We start from the raw sequence: 16,155 nt of genomic DNA on the forward strand, positions 1-16,155 counted from the left end.
ACGAGGTCAGGAGATCGAGACCATCCTGGCTAACACGGTGAAACCCCGTCTCTACTAAAAATACAAAAACTAGCCGGGCGAGGTGGCGGGAGCCAGCTACTCGGGAGGCTGAGGCAGGAGAATGGCGTAAACCGGGAGGCGGAGCTTGCAGTGAGCTGAGATCTGGCCACTGCACTCCAGTCGGGGTGACAGAGCGAGACTCCGCCTCAAAAAAAAAAAAAAAAAGAAAAGAAAAAAGAAAAAGAACAATGTACAATCAAAGTCCTCGGCCACATGGTAGAACTTTGGGGGATGTTCGCTCCAAACAACCGCTGTCACCTTCACCGTTCCAGTTTTTAAATCCTCAGTCAAGCCAAAACAAACAAACAAACAAACAAAAACAAAAAGCAAATAAAGCCATGCCAATCTCATCTTGTTTTCATCGCAAGTTAGGTTTTGGTAAGAAAGGGTGTAAGGCAACTAAGTCACAGTCCACCTAGAAGCATTTGCGGTGGACGATGGAGGGGCAGGACTCGTCCTACTCCTGCTTGCTGGTCCACATCTGCTGGAAGGTGGACATCGAGGCCAGGATGGAGCAGTCAATCCACACAGAGTGCTTGTGCTGCGGGGGAGTAACGATCTTGATCTTCGTTGTGCTGGGCGCCAGGGCGGTGATCTCCTTCTGCATCCTGTCTGTGATGCCAGGGTACATGGTGGTGCCATCAGACAGCACTGTGTTGGCCTACAGGTCTTTGTGGACGTCCACATCACACTTCATGATGGAGTTGAAGGTAGGGTCATGGATGCCACAGGATTGCATGCCCAGGAAGGAAGGCTGGAAGAGTGCCTAGGGGCAGCAGAACCGCTCATTGCCAATGATGATGACCCGGCCATCTGGCAGCTCATAGCTCTTCTCCAGGGAGGAGCTGGAGACCGCCGTGGCCATCTCCTGCTTGAAGTCCAGGGCTACATAGCACAGCTGCTCCTTGATGTCATGCACGATTTCCCGCTGGGCTTGGTGGTGAAGCTGTAGCTGCTCTCAATGAGGATCTTCTTGAGGGAGTCAGTCAGGTCCCGGGCAGCCAGGTCCAGACGCAGGATGGCATGGGGAGGGTGTACCCCTCCTAGATGGACACAGTGTGTGTGACCCCGGCACCGGAGTCCATCACGATGCCAGTGGTACTGCCAGAGGCTTACAGGGACAGCACGGCCTGGATGCCACATACATGGCTGGGGTGTTGAAGGTCTCAAACATGATAAACTGGGTCATCTTCTCCAGGTTGGGCTTGAGGTTCAGGGGGGCCACCGTCAGCAGCACGCGGTGCTCCTTGGCAGCCACACGCAGCTCGTTGGAGGTGTGGTGCCAGATCTTCTCCATGTCGCCCCAGTTGGTGACGTTGCCATGCTCCATGGGGTACTTCAGGGTCAGGATGCCTCTCTTGCTCTGGGTCTCCTTGCCAACCATGACTCCCTGGTGCCTGGGGCGCCCCACAATGGAGGGGAAGACTGCCCGGGGGCCTTGCGCATGCCTGAGCAGTTGTCAACGACAAGCGAGCGCAGCGCGGTGATAGCATCATCCATGGTGAGCTGGAGGCGGGTGTGAACTGATGACGCAGCAGCGAGGGCGAGGCTCTGTGCTCGCGGGGCGTACACAGTCTCAGTGGTGTAAGGAGGTTTATATATATTTCTACAACATCTCCTCCACCACTGCAGTAACTTCCCTCCTTCTTTCCTTCCTTCCTTCCTTCCTTCCTTCCTTCTCTCCTTCCTTCCTTCCTTCTTTCCTTCCTTTTCTTTTTTCTTTTCTTTTCTTTCTTTGTTTCTTTTCTTACCTTCCTTCCTTCCTTCCTCCCTCCCTTCCTTCCTTCTTTCCTTCTTCCCTCCCTCCCTACCTTCCTTCCTTCCTTTCTTCCTTCCTTTTTTTTTTTTTTGACAGAGTTTCACTCTTGTAGCCCAGATTGGAGTGCAATGGCACGACTTCGGCTCACTGCAGCCTCCACCTCCCAGGTTCAAGCAATCCTCCTGCCTCAGCCTTCCTAGGAGCTGGAATTACAGATGTGCACCACCAAGCCTGGCTAATTTTTGTATTGTTAGAAGAGACAGAGTTTCACCTTGTTGGCCAGGCTGGTCTGGAACTGCTGACCTCAGGTGACCCACCTGCATTGGGCTCCCAAAGTGCTGGGATTATAGGCATGAGCCACCGTGCCTGGCCTCCTTTTCATTTAATGCTATAGTAGTGTGATCCTCTTTACCTATTACATAAAATACATCAGGTGAACATCCTTGTACATGTGTTTCTGACACACTTAGCAAGCTTGTCTGCAGGATAGATTTCAGAGAGGGAGATGGCCAGGCCGGGCACACACACTTTAAAGCATGTCAGCTATTACCTGCTTTAGCCCTGTTTCCACAAGGCTTGTGATGAGGTCTTATGCCTTAGTACTTTCCGAGGCGCATGATCCCAGGGAGCAGGAATGAGAGATAAGAGTGAAGAGGGGAAGGAGGGAGAGTCAATACTAAAAGGCCTTATTGAGCTGGTTGCTGCTTTTATTTTATTTTATTGCTATTATTTTTTAAATAAAGTTTTCATAGTCTTTATTTAATTGGTTATTTTGCTGGTTATTAGTTAATAAATTGGCAACGCAAGGAGGGGCCATGGGCGAGCTCCCAGCCAGGCTCCCATGTCCAGGCTCAGGCAAGGATGGCTGCTGCTTTTAGTTGGCTGATTGCTTAATCCCACAAGAACTTCTGTGAAACCAAAGGAAATATGTCTCAAGACTGTCAGAGAAGCCATGTGAAATGTATTTCAGGACCATTCACTGTGGTGAGGAGGGGAGAGTGGGAAAGGGAGAAGCCTTTATCCATCAGGTCTGTCTCCCACTTATCAAAGGTTTGCCCGTGAGTTGTTCATTCTTCAGCACTCTGGTTTGCACGTGTGTCGGCCCTTGAGCACGTTCCTTTGGAGTCCATGTGGGTCATCCAAGAAGCCTCAGGTTGGGGCAGGAGATAAATTCACTTGCTTTTGTGTGAATCCCACCTGAGTCCACATTAAACCACTGCAGTCATGACTGGAATGAGACATAAGTGTTGTCAAGGAGATCTGAAGTGGTACATAAAAGATTTCAGATACACAAACAACCTGTCTCACAAAACGATACCAATTTACACTTTCATCAATCAAGCAAAAGTGTCTTCTTTCTTCTCTTTAACAACAGTGGATCTTGTCAATAACTTGCCAATATGGTGGGTAAATATGGAAGTGTTTTCTTCTGTTGTTCATTTCTGTGCTATTGAGGTTGAATATCTTTGCAAATGTTTATTAGCCTTTGTATTTTGTCTTTTGTGAATTGTCTACTATATTCTTTGACTTTTTTTCTATTAGGTGGTGCTTTAAGGCTTTTTTTTTAAACAGAGAGACTACTTTGTGAAGTTCATGTTCATGAAGTTTTGTAAATACTTTCCTTAATAATCTAAAATATGAATATGCTGTTTTCCACTTGCCCAATTTCTAGTACTTAGTGTGAACTGAAGACAGTAGTTAGTCATATATGTGTTCTTTATATTAGCAAAATTACTGTTTTTTTCAGTATTAGACTCAGAGCACAATATTCCATAGGTAATAGCATACATGATTTTTATTTAATTATGAATGCATTTACTTACAAATGCTTTCCAGAAAAAAGTCACTCTTTAAGCTCGTCCTTTCCTTTTTTGTCCCTTGGGATAATGATTGCATAGTCTCTTTTTTCCTTGCAGAGAAGTCTTTTATCCTGTCATAGTCAACTTCATTCTTATTTGCTGCTTGTTAAATGGCTTCTGAAGGAATACAAGGACTTTTCTATAACCTGCTCATGATTTCACTTCAGATCTAATAGTGTAACTGCCACATACAATCTTGTCATTCAGCTATCAACCAACCAAGGTCTTCTTGGTTTTATCCCTTGTTTTACAAACCTAACTTTTGTTCTTTTCTGCTATTTCCATTGTGATTATAAAGGATTAAGGGCCTGGAGTTTCAAGGGATGTACATTCATTGCAGTAATATTGCAGAAGATAAAAACAGAGGAAGCTACAATATGTTTTTATAAGTCTGTGTGTGCGTGTGTGTGTGTGTGTGCATGTGTGTGTGTGTGTAATTCCAGGTTTATTACGAGATGAACCTGATTTTCTAATTATTGGTCAAAACAAAACACTAGAGTAAATAATTATACGGGTATTTTTTAAAAGTAAGTACATTTCTAATAGCATGCCTTGTAGGTAAATCTTTCTTTGATAAATAGCATCTGTGACTACTTCCTTTTCGTGGCCTAAAGAAGTTGGTTTTGACTCAAGGAAAGATGACTCTACCTCTAACTCCAGGTATCACCTTACTTGGTGTAAGGGTAGTTCCATCTTTCTTACCTATTTTTTGTTCAAGAATGAACTGTGTTCTAATTCTGACTAAGAAGACAAAAGGGACGTCGTGCTGAGGGACTTCCAGGAAGAATTTCCTTCTTCCTGACAGGGAGCCAGAGGGAGAAACTTTCTCTCTTTTTCTCTGTGTGCTGTCATGTCTGGATATTATGCCTGCTATGACTGTAGTTAATTCACTGGCAATTTGCAGATGAAGCCAATACTGAGAATAACAGAATGGGGACAGGAAAATAACCTAGGTCTTTGACGATGTCATTGAGGCATTGAATCAATCAACCCTGAAGTCTATGCTACTTCTAGATTTCCTGTGCAACAATACATTTTCTTCTTGCTGGAACCAGTTTGAGTTGGGATTCCTCTGTATTACAAATCAACACCTCTTACTAAATCAGCTTCTTTCCACACAGGGACAGAGAATGTAGGCTCAGTCTGAAGGAATATGCAGGCACCCTTTTTCTTTCAAGGTTCAGAGAGCCCATTTACTGAATCTGGCATATCACAAAGCTTGCAGAGAATAGAGTTTTCACACTTTTTCAAGGTAAGACCACAAGACTCACATTCTGTTACTTATAGGCTATGTTACTTGGGCAAATCACTTGAAGTCTCTAAGCCTCAGTTTTGGCATGTTGTTCAGATGTGGTGGCATGCACCTGTAATTCCAGCTACCTGGGAGGCTGAGGCAGGAGAATTGCTGGAACCTGGGAGGCAGAGGCTGCAGTGAGCAGAGATTGCACCACTGCACTCCGGCCTGGACAACAGAGCAAGACTCCGTTTCTCTCTCTCTCTCTCTCTCTCTCTATATATATATATATATGTATGTATATATATAGTTATAAAGTGTTTCCTCAAATCCAAGATTCTGTCAATTGTAAGGCCCTCTGTTAAGAAACAAAAAAATGCTGTCAATTAAACTATGCCTTAACATTGTGCATTCGTCATCTTTTGACTTTGACTTTTTTCCCCATGTATTCCAGGGCACTTGGCAATACTTCCTTCAGTTGCACTGTTTGGCATGTGGTAGGCAGTTCTGTTGTATGTATCTGTGTGGGGGAAGCAGAACATAACTCAGCTTTGTCCACTTGTGGGGTCTTCCTTTCTTAAGTTCCATAAAGTACTTGGTGGTTGCTTTGCAATCAGATGGAATTATGGTTATTTCTCCAGCAGTGAATATTTGCTTTATCAATATCAAATTTATGCCCCACTGTTTTGTTTCTATTCATTTCTCTGTACACAAAATCTTTTTATTTCAATGTCAAATTATGCTATAATCTTTTAAAATACATTTAAAAACCACAAACTCAATATGAGTAGTAAAACTGCACACTATCAGCAGTAAGATGTCAAATGTAAAAATTTGTGTCTTAGAATTAAAACAGGGTATTTATGAAATGACTGTGGTAGAGATAAAAGAAGCAAGTAACAGGGATATATTCAGGCTTTTCTATTGTCCACTTTTTGAGGGAGAAGATTCAAGTAATTGTATAAAGATGTTTAAAACGAATGTAGGTAAGTGATAGAATAAAGACAGTTTAAAGAAAGATACCGGTGTTTTTTTTTTTCCTCTACTAAATTAACAGAGACTCAGAAAACGAACAATATTCAATTTGGTGCAGAAAAAGAGAAACAGACATTTTCATTTTCTGCAAGTATTAATTTTTATAGAAGGAAGATCTGAGGCCCGCCTTACTTTCTTTTTTGCCTGGATATCTGACAGAATAATTTCTTTAACCGAATTTCTTGCTCTAATAGAAAAATACAGAAAAGTAGAGGTAATGAGGTAGAGAAAATATTAATAACTGGCACTAGGATTCTCAGGGAGAAAACAGTCTTTGGAAAGTTGCTCTTAGAGATGTTTGTAACAGAAGGTGCTCTCTACCCTCACCCCAGGATCTGGGTGTTGGCAGGTGCCATGACTTTGAAGGGAGGGAAAGCTACTCTTTGTGAGGCAAGGGGAGGGACGCTTTACTTCTAAAGGAAGGGAGAAAGTGGTAGAAGAGAGACAAGTGGGGAGTAAGGGAGGAAAGCCAGCGAGATGGAAAGCTGCAAGGACGTAAGAAACTTCATGGTGGCGAGGAGAGCACAGCACTTTGAGAATGACCACGACTTTTGTTTGTCCCAAGTTGTCTCCCTTTCCTCTCCTCTTTCTCCAGGAAATCTTCACTAAAGTCAGCCAAACTCACCAACATTTTCTATCAATGATTTTTTTATTGTAGCTTTCGAGGAAACTGGGAAAGAGCCCTAGGACGTGGAAGAATTGCCACGCTGTAAACCCAGTGCCAGATGAGAGCAATTGGGAGGTAAAGCCAAGCACCCCCTGCCCCAGTCCTGCCCCAAGCCCTTCCTGGAAAACCTGCAGAAACTGGTGGGGATAGCTTTGCTCTCCTGCAGGCTGTGCATTGGGCAGGAGGGCAATTTATTCATTCAATACTTACCGATCACCTACTATGCACTAGGCATCATTCTGAGTAGCAAGAAAGAAGGAAGGAATGTAAACAAAGGAGCTCACATTTCTGTGAGTCAGATCATAAGCAGAGACAGACAATAACTATGATCTAATGTTCTATTTTCACAGCTGCTATGAAGAAAAATAAGGTAGGATAAGAGAGTAGAGATCGATGGGGGTGAGAGTGAATGCCTTTTGGGGGAAGTATTTTAGGCATGGACGGCAAGACAAAGGCCCTGCAGCAGAAACCACCTAATGTGTGTAGAGGAAGGTCTGCCAGAGGTTGTGCCTGACTGACGTGGGGAGGGGAGAATGGTGGGAGGCAAGGCCAGAGAGAGGCAGAAGGCAGTTCGCGAGGGCCTCCTGGGAAGAATACGGCCATTGGGTTTTATTCTGAGAGTAATGGAGGCATTTGAGAAGAGAAGCAACAGGATTTGATTTCCTGTTGCAGAAGATAACTCTGGTATTGTGTGGCGAAGGGGCTTAGGTGACATAGGTGGAAGCAGGAGAACCAGATGAGATGATAAAATGATGAGGCTGGCATGGATTAGGGTGAAGGCAGAGAAGGTGGTGGGAGTGGATGTATACTGAATGAGAAATTGACAAGACTTGCAGATGGATTAGATAGGAGATATGAGAGAAAGAAGAGAATAAAAATGACACCTAGGTTTGTTTGCTTGGTTTTTTAAATAAATAATTTGTGATTTAAATTATAATTTTAAGAGCAACACTTGTTCACTGTAGAAAATTTAAATAATGCAGAAAAATTTAAAGAGAAAAATAAATTACTTATAATTCCAGAATTGTAGACACTTTAGTATACAACATTTTGTGTGTGTGTGTGTGTGTGTCTGTGTCTGTATGTGTGTGTGTGTCAGTATATATGTGTATATATATACGGATATACATATATATGGATGGATGGATGATCTGAATTTTCTAACTATACATGTAGTTAGAATATATTTTGAGTATATTATTTTATAGATTGCTTTTTAAAACATTTTATTGTAAACTATTTTAGACTTACAATATTAAAAATAGTTGCAAAAGTACTAGAGTTCTCATATTCCTAGTTCCCATTTCACCTAGCTTTTCAGGACATTAACGTCTCACATACTACAATGATCAAAACTAGGAAATTAACACTGGTATAATATTACTAACTACACTACAAGTCTTACTCAGATTTCATCAGTGTTTTCCACTAATGTCCTTTTTTTTTCTGTCCCAGGATTTCACATTGATTTTATTGTTATTTTTCCTTAATCTTCTCCCATCTGTGAGAGTTCCTGTTCTTCCTTGTGCATAGCACTTGAAGAGTATTGATCAGTTTTTTTGTAGATGTTACTCAATTTGGGGTTTATATTTTCCCATAATTGAAATGAGGTTGTGTGTTTCTGGCACAAATGCTTCTGTGTCCTTCTCAGCACACATCATAGGTTCATGATATTGATATGATATGGATATGATATCCATGATGTTGAATTTGAACACATGGTGAAAGTGGTGTCTTCTGGCTTTCTCTACCATAAAGTTACTATTCTCCCCTTCATAATTAAAATACATCTTAGGGGTGACAGTTTGAGACTATGCAAATACTGTTTCTCCTCAAATTTTCACCCAGCAATTTTAGATTCTGTCAGTGGATAATGTCTGCAAAAATTCTTACTGTGCTATTTACTAATTTGTGGTGATTTTCTATGTCTCCTCTGATTTTCTGTCTTCTTACTTTCTTCTATATTTACTAATTGATATTATTGTGTAAGGAAGAGCTCTTCCTTTCCCCCCATTTATGTATTCATTTGATTATCCATTTAAATCAGTATAGATTCATGGATATTTATTTTATTATAGCAGTTAAAATCCAATACTGTCAGTACTTTCACCAAATTTATTGAGATATAACTGACAAATACAAATAGTGTGTATTTTAGGTGTACAACATTATGTTTTGATACACATATACACTGTGAAACGGTTACCACAATCAAGCTACTTAACATATCCATCACCTCACATAGTTACCATGTGGGGTGTATGTGTGTGTGTGTGTGTGTGCGTGTGTTGAGGATACTTAAGATCTACTTTCTTAGCAAATTTCAAGTATACAATACATTCTTGTTAACTATAGTCACCATCTTCTACATTAGCTCTCCAGGACTTATTCATCTTATAACAGAAAGTTTGTACCCTCTAACCAAAATCCTCCCATTTCCCCCAATTTCCATCCCTTGGCAATTATCGATCTATTATTGGTTTCTATGAATTAGACTATTTTTGGATTCATTCTACATGTGGTAGCATGTACTATTTGTCCTTTTGCGCCTGGCTTATTCATTTAGCATAATGTCCTCTAAGGTCATCCATGTTGTCACATACGGCAGGATTTTATTATTTTTTAAGCCTAAATAATATTCTATCGTATCTTCTTTATCCATTCACCCTTCAGGAGATACTTAGGTTGTTTCCATATCTGGCTGTGGTGAATAATGCTGCAATGAACATGTGGTTGTACATTTCTCTTTGGGATAGTGATTGTATTTTATTTGTGTGATAGTGATTGTATTTTCTTTGTATACATATACCTAGAAGCGAGATTGCTGGGTCTTATAGTAATCCTATTTAAAATTTTTGTTAGACACCTCCATGCAGTTTTCCATAATGGTTGTACCATTTTGCATTCCCGCTAATAGTGTACAAGGATTTTCTTTTCTCCACACACAAAATATAACATTTGTTATTTCTTTACTTTTTAACAATAGCCATTTTAACAGATGTGAAATGACATCTGTTTTGATTTGCCTTTCTCTGATGATTAATGATATTTAGCCTTTTTTAAATATACTTGTTAGGTATTTGTATATGCTTTTTCAAAAAATGTGTATTCAAGTCCTTTGGCCATTTTAAAATCAAGTTATTTGGCTTTTTTTGCTATTGAGTTGTATGTGTCCCTTAATGGACCTGTGGTTTGCAAATATTTTCTCTCATTCTATAGGTTGCCTTTCCATTTTGTTGATTGTTTCCTTTGCTGTGTAGAAGCTTTTAAGTTTGATGTATTCTCACTTGTTTATTTTTGCTTTTGATGCCTGTGCTTCTGGTATCATATCTAAAAAATTACAGGCCAGGCACAGTGGTTCATGCCTGTAACCCCAACACTTTGGGAGGTTGGGGTGGGAGGATTGTTTGAGGCCAGGAGTTTGAGACCAGCCTTGGGAACATAGGGAGACTGTCTCTATCAAAAAAAAAAAAAAAAAAAAAAGACTTTTTAAAATTAGCTGGGTGTGGTGGCACAATCCTTAGTCCCAGGTCTTCAGGAAGCTGAGGGCCGATATATCGCTCTACATATATTTTTATTTTGATCCATTTAACCACTTTATGTCACTTGATGGGAGAATTTAATTTGTTTACATTTAAACTAATTGTTGATAAGTAAGGATTTATCACTGCCATTTTCTTAACTGTGTTTTAGTTGTTTTGTAGATTCTTTGTTTCTTTCTACCTCTCTTGCAGTTCCTTTGTGGTTTATTCATTTCTATAGTGATGTATTTTGATTCTATTTATCTTTTGTGTATCTACTATAGGTTTTTGCTTTGTGTTTTCCCTGAGGCTTGCTTAAAACATCTTGTTGTTATAACAGACCATTTTAAACTGATAACAATTTTGAATGCATACAAAAACTCTACACTTTTATTTCTCCCATTTTATGTTTTTGATGTCACAATTTATATCTTTGTATATTGTATATTCATTTAAAAATTGTTATTTTAATACTTTTATCTTTTAACTTTTATATTGGAGTTATAAATTATTTACAAACCACTATTACAGTATTAGAGTATTCTAAATTTTACTATATACTTACTTTAACAATGAGTTTTATGCTTTCAAATGTTTTCATGCTACTAGTTAGAATCCTTTTGTTTCACTCTGAAGAATTTTCTTTACAATTTCTTGCAAGGTATTTATGAAGGATAGATTTGCTGGGTAGAGTATTCTTTGTTGATGTTTATTTTTCTTTCAGGACTTTGGATATATCATCTGACTCTTTTCTGCCCTGGAAAGTTTCTACTGGGAAATCCACTGGTAGCCTTACGGAGGTTCACATGTATGTGCTGTTTTCAAATTTTTCTTTGTCTGATTTTTGAAAGTTATTATAATGTCTCAATGAAACCTTCTTTGGATTAAATCTGTTTAGAAACTTCAGGCTTCAATTACCTGGAAGTCCCTGTCTCTCCCCAGATTTGGGAAGTTTTCAACCACTATTTCTCTAAATAAGCTTCCTTCTCATTTCTCTTTTTTCTCCCTCTTTCCAATTCCCATAATACAAATGCTAGCTCTTATATTAGTGTCCCATAAATTCCATAGGCTTTATTCACTTTTTGATTGTTTATTTCTCTCCTCTGTATAACTTTGAATAGCCTGTCTTTGAGTTCACAGATTTTTTCTTCTTGATCAAGTATGTTGTTGACACTCTCTGTTGCATTATAAACATTTCACTCATTGTATTCTTCAGCTTTAGAATTTCTGTTGTGTTCTTTTTTATGATTTCTATTTCTTTATTGAGCTTCTCATTTTGTTCATGTATTGTTTTTCTGATTTTGTTATCTGTGTTCTTTTGTAGTTTGCTGAGTTTCCTTAAAACAATTATTTTGAATTCTTTGTCAGGCAATTCATAGATCTCTATTTCTTTGAGGTCATTTACTGGAATATTAATGTGATCCTTTGGTGGTGCCATGTTTCCTTGATTTTTTAGGTTGCTTGAAGTCTTGTGTTGCTGTCTTCACATTTGAAGAAACAGTCACTTCCTTCAGTCTTTATTTACTGGCTTTAGGAGAGGAACACCTTCATCAATCAGCCTATATAGGGATTATCAGGCTCTCGCAGACTTCTATGAATGTGCCCACTACACACATTCTGTTCCTTCATGAAGGGAAAGTCTTAGGATTGTATGCATTCATTCACTCAATCCCACAAAGCCAGGCTAGGTGCTGAGATGCCACTGTTTGTTTTTTCTAGGGCAGTGCCCTGAAATGCTCAAGTGTATATGCCTTCTCTCAATCCAACAGAGTTGATTCAGCTGTCTTCACAAGACATTTACACTGTCTAAGGGAACATACTCAGGAAGCAGGCCTGAGGGTGATGAAACATGCAGAACTTTTGGAATTTCCATGGGCCAGTTGGGGGCAAGCCCCCAGACAAGTTGTCCCAAGCTGCTTGTAGGCAGGCTTCCTAATGAAACCACAGAGCAGTTAATAGGTAAGACCTTTCTTACTTGTTCCCAGCCTCTTCCAGCTTCTCAGTTGTGCTGATTACCTTAGTAACCTGGGTAAAGTCAGGAAAAATGTGGGCTTCTTTGGCAGCATCCTGCACAGCTGGGGAAGCTGGACACTCACTATGGTATCATCTCCCCTTGTGAGAGAAATCTTGAGCCTAGGGGATTTCTGTTGGCACTGAGCTGGACTGCCTTGGGGGAGGGATAATCTGCATAAGTGATACTTTTGTGTTTATACTCTCCATTGCATTTATTCTCAAATTATTTGTCCAATGAGGTGCTGAAACCTTTCCACTAGATTCACAGACTCCCACAGAGGTAGTCTCATCCATAAGTAGTTGTCAAAATCTATGCTTCTGCAGGAGAATAATGATATTCCCTTTGGCCATCTTGCTGATTCACTCTATTATTATTTATTTAATTGCTCAAATTATTCCAACTTTGGCTATTAGGAGCTCCTTTAGGTTGGGTAGTGTATTTTTCATAAGTCCTAAGACTTCTCTTTAAAATTATGAAATAATATACACATAACTAACAATATGTAGAATATTTATGATATAAAAAACAATATGATGAAAGTAAGTGTACCTAACTCCTCAATATTTTAACCTTAGTAGTCGAGTGAAGATACAGGAAAATGAGAAAAGAGAAATGAAAAGAAAAATCAGTAGTTTTGTTTCAGACATGTTAAGTTTGAGTTGCTCATTAGATACCAGTTAAGGGTACTAAAGAGAGGGTTGGACATATAAGTCTGGAGCTCAGGATGGTGGCAAAGTCTAGTCAATAAAACCTGAGAGGGTTCAGGCTGACATCTACGTTTCAGAAAGAAGAAAAATATCATGCACAATCCCACCACTCAAAGGTAAATTCTGTTAACTAACATTTTTTAGTAGCTCCCTCCAATGCATGTTTTTATGTGGCTAAGATAAACTGTATGTACAATATTGCATTCTTTTTTCTCACTTAACATAGTAGCAGAAACATTTCCAATTTGTTAGTAATATCCAAACATATTCACATGCTATAATTTATTCTTAGCATTAAAAAAAATTTACCCCTATATGTCTTGGTTTTAGATTCTTTTCTCTGAATTTTCTTGTCCTAAGAAAAGCTAAGGGGAGCTCTTCTGACTTTTATAGTCAATATCCTGTTGCTCACCAGCAAATTTCTAAGGCTAATTTCTAAGTAAGCTACAAGTTACAGCTACCCATTTCAAGAAGTCTGTGGTTTTTTAAAGAGCAATACCAACTTCTAATGAGCATTTAACTCCACAATATGCTGCTTACATAGAAATACAGTAAAAGAAAAATCAGGCATCCATCCTGATGGGAGAAAAAAGTTACATAACTCTAACGTATCAGAGACTTTTTCACCTTGAAAATCTTAAATTTTTGTCCTGTGGAACTCAAATCATAAATTTTGAAAACCAAACAGTAACAATAAACTATAAAAGCCACAAAACCTAAAATAATTCATACAAAAATACAGACTAGAAGATGAAATGACAGTCTCAGAAAGCAACTGCTTTTATTCAAGAGCTCTGACAGTTGAGAAACAAGATCAAATCAATAAGATACAGAAGTGTAGTAATCATGCATGCTGTTTAATTAAACATGCATGCTGTTTTAATTAAACTTTGATTTTCTGTGAAAATCAAGTTGAGGTGGGCCAGTCCACCTGTTAGTGAAAAATGTTATTTAAGTATTTCTGAAGATCTTTTATCCCAAATGCCTCTGCTTCTGTATCAACTCTGTGCCCAAATGTTCCCAAAATGTTAATGATCCTACGTAAGGTTCTTAAGGCTTCTGTTTAAATGCAACTATATAGAAAAAAATTAAAAATTTTCTAACTTGATTCCATACTCCTTTCCTGTTATTCCCTAGCAAGGATAACATATTCAAAAATGTTCTTCCTGGGCTGGCCACAGTGACTCATGCCTGTAATTTCAGCACTTTGGGAGACAGAGGCAGGAGGATCACTTGAGCCCAGGAGTTTGAGATCAGCCTTGGCAACATGGCAAGACCTCATCTCTATAAATTTTTTTCTTAAAAATTAGCCAGGCGTGGTGATGTATGCCTGTGGTCAGGTGGGATGATTGTTTGAGACCATGAGGTTGAGGCTGCTGTGAGCCGTGATTGGACCATTGCACTCCACCTTGGGTAATAGAGTGAGACCCTGTCTCAAAAAAAAAAAAAATTTTTTTTCCTTTAACTTTTTAATTTACTGCTAGTCATTCAGTTAGCAAGGACCTGAAAGAATGGAGCCCTAAAGAGAAAAATTTACAAGTAAAAAATTCTTATCAAATTAATCCATGATGTGGTTAAAAAACAATCAACAGTGCAGAAAGGCTTGGACTGAGAAGAGCAGCTAAATTTTCACTGAGATCTTTGAAGAAATGTCTGGCACATCCAGAAGACAGCTGAGTGTCCTGTGGCAAGTGAGAAAATAGTAAAAGGCAATAAATAGGGAAGACATGTTATATTCAAATTTCACTCACTTAGTCACTTTGCCTTAATCTAGCTCTAAAAGAGAGAGAAACAAGGGAAGTTAATTTGTTGTTGTTTTATCTATTTAGTTCAGTCTTCCCTAATTAGGTCTGTAAAGTATTGTTTCAATTCCTCTATTACTTTCAGGTCAATGTACTAATCTGCAGCAAATTTATCATAAGGCAGCCAGGCAGGCCAGGAGCAGAAGAATGCCCATGGTTACTCAGTGGAAACAGGTGGTGCTCTAATTCCTTTGCCATGGCAGTCTCATGAAGGTTCAAGGGGCAGCTGAGCCTTCATTCTCACCTTGTATCAATGAAATGGAACAAGGTGGTACAAGGTGGAGATAATTTGCACTATACTCTTTTTCGGCAGAGTCAGCCAGGCACAATAAGGAGCTGAGCCTCATCCCCTACCCCAAGATGGAAAGAGAACAGAATAGTTAGTACTCTGATTCCTCTGGAAAGAATTGGCACAGCATTTTTCAAGTGCTGAAAGAAAAGAACAAGTAACCATAAATTCTATCTATACCCAGCAAAAATATCCTTCAGAGATGAAGGGAAAATTGAGACATTTCAGAGAAAGGAAAACAAAGAGAATGTGTTGCCAGCAGGCTTTCCCTTAAAGAGTGGCTAAAGGAATTTCTCTAAATAGAAAATAACAGAAGGAGACTGTGACTTGGGAAAGAAATAACAATGAAATAGGCAAAATAGATGTAAATACAATAAACTACCCTTCTCCTTATGAGATTTTTCAAATTATGTTTAATAATTGAAGAAAAAATTGTAACATCTGATGTGGTGCTTATACATGTATAAAAATACTTAAGATATATATTTTTTTAAGTGGGGAAGGTAAAGAGACCTACATGCAAGTAAGGTTACACACTTTGCTTATAGTGGCAAAATACCAGTTGACTGTGATGTGTTACATATGTATATTGTAATACTTAGAGAAACCTCTAAAAACTATACAAACAAATATATACAAAAGCACCACAGATCAAAATGTAAGTCAAAAATTTTTCAAGTAATTCACTAGAAGGCAGAGGAACAAGAATCAGAATGAATAAACAGAAAATAAATAATAAAATGATATACCGAAATCCTAAAATATCAATAACTACTTTAAATGTGCATGATCTAATAGGCCAATGAAAACAAAGTTGGGTAGTGTTTTTTTTTTTTTTAATTTATATGGGATAGAAAATAATGAAGATTTTTGAAAGATGACCCAATTATACCCTACCTATGTGAAATTTACTTCAAAGTGAATACATGGATTATTTGAAAATAAAAGAACGGAGAACAATATATCATGCAAAGTAATAAAAAAGCAGCAGGAGTGGCTATATTAGATAAAGTTTTTTTATTAGATAAAGTTGGTTTTAGAGTGAAGGAAATTAGTAGGAGCAAGGAATATACATAATAATGAAAAGATTATCCCACCATGAAGACTTGTAAACACTAAATATGTATTCACCAACAACAGAACTTGGAAATACAGGAAGAAAAAACTGATAGAGATGAAAGAAAAGCATACGTGTCACATGAATGGCT

The 16,155-nt window shown here is 38.7% G+C and overlaps 1 pseudogene; it reads right to left on the bottom strand.

Moving 5' to 3' along the window:
- Positions 1–212: 212 nt before the first annotated feature.
- Positions 213–1,560, bottom strand: LOC117097067 (annotated as a pseudogene).
- Between the last annotated feature and the right edge of the window lie 14,595 nt (positions 1,561–16,155).

The sequence above is a fragment of the Trachypithecus francoisi genome, unplaced genomic scaffold (genome assembly GCF_009764315.1).
Source record: "Trachypithecus francoisi isolate TF-2019V2 unplaced genomic scaffold, Tfra_2.0 Lachesis_group15, whole genome shotgun sequence".
Lineage (NCBI taxonomy): Eukaryota > Metazoa > Chordata > Mammalia > Primates > Cercopithecidae > Trachypithecus > Trachypithecus francoisi.